Source organism: Belonocnema kinseyi, chromosome 4 (assembly GCF_010883055.1).
Source record: "Belonocnema kinseyi isolate 2016_QV_RU_SX_M_011 chromosome 4, B_treatae_v1, whole genome shotgun sequence".
Lineage (NCBI taxonomy): Eukaryota > Metazoa > Arthropoda > Insecta > Hymenoptera > Cynipidae > Belonocnema > Belonocnema kinseyi.
Window position 1 is genome coordinate 57899487 of NC_046660.1, and position 1800 is coordinate 57901286.

Sequence of the window (1800 nt, forward strand, 5' to 3'; positions counted from 1 at the left end):
CTGAGGAGTTACGCGTCACTCATCGGGACGGGAGTGTGATCAGACATACCTATGCCAAAGGACAGCCAGGGCCCTCGCCCGAATCGTCGGACGCGCCAACTTCGGGCAAGTCGCGCCGCCGCGCCGCAAGCATCATCAGGAGGAGACTCGGCACCACAGCCACCGGTCGAGGAATACGTGGCTCGCCCACACCCCGCTAATGTGCCCCGATACAGCCCGAGCACGTCCCACCCCCACGTTCCGGGGTGGGCCAACCTGGTAGGGATCCGAAGAGGAATCGAGGGCACCCGGGACCCGCGCGTGCGTAAACCCTTCCGCGGTCGAAATCTTTTCCTCCCCTTACCCGCGTTCGCGAGTCAACCGCGCTATGTGTTCCCGCCGGTGAACGTCATCAACCGAGACGACGCCGCCGGCCCGAGCACACCGCGTGTAATCAACTCCCACGATTCACCGCCCTGTCCGAGGGAACTGAAAACCGCACCTTCAGTGCCGCTACCTCAGCCAACCGAATTCATTAATTTCCGACTGGTACCCCGCGAGGCACCTGACGCGGAAAGCGCCGACCCTTCTTCTCCCGCCTTGCCGGAGGCCGGCACAATTGCGTGGGTCAATCCTTTTGACTCACCGCGTGACGAGCTTCCGCCCGGCACACCGGTTCCGAACGTTCCCGTCCAGACTCCAGGGTCGGACACCTTGTACCTCGCCGCATACGTGACTCCGGAGAGCTTCTCGCCTTCTCTGCTAGTGCCTCCCTCGAAACGACCTTGCGGGAGTCACCGCCGCAGCCTGGGCTTTTGAGTCCTCGAATTCGCGCCCACAAAAAAAAAATAATAATATAATAATATATATGTCGCACTCGGCGCTCATCGTTTAAGCTCGCCTATTCTCCTAATGGATGGACTATCCGCTTGGCGGAAGCTGATGTCCGGGGACATTAAGCGGGTGTGCCTGCCCCCACATACCAGCCAAGCGAACCCGCCTCGGGGGATGCAAACTCGACCGCTGGCTCGCTACACGTCAGCAACCCGGCCAGACCGCCGCTCCGCAAGGTAGCCCGCGTAACTAGGCACCGCCCCACAGTGGGGTGAAATCGGAAAACGAGGTTCAAAATGACATTTAGAACGCAATTATGCACCGATTTTAGAATTTTTTTTTTTGAAAAATTCAGAACTAAATTTTTCAGAAAATGGTGAAAGTAGATTTTTTATTTTTTTGTCTATTTAATTTTTATTTTAATGCAAACATCGAAAAAGATGTCGATTTTTCTAATTTCATTTTTTATCTTCTAGACAAAATTTTTCTTATACTTCTCGTCCCTTGAATTTAGTGCACAGGGGTATAAAAAATATAAAAAAATTCTTAACTTGCATAGTTAATTGTTATAAACAAATTTTATTAACGAATACTCAACATTAAGGGTTATTCGGCTTCAACGTATATTTCTGCTCTGAAATCGCTTGCTTTCATTGTGAGGATGATAGGTGAATATTTAAATTTAAAATTAAATGTTATTTGTTTATTTTATAAACAAATTATATAAACAAATTCACATTTTGGCCGTTTTTAGGCGAAAAGAAACCGTTTTTTCTTTCTACCTTGTTGCAATTATGTTGCCAGTGATGTTTTCTGAAAAAAAATTTGCCACCTATCAATATTTGTTTATTTATAAACAAATTATATAAACAAATGAACAATTTTGCCGTTTTTAGGTGAAAAGGAACCGTTTTTTCTTCCTATTGTATTGCAATTATGTTGGCAGTGATTTTTTCGAAAAAAAAATTTGCCACCCATAAATATTCG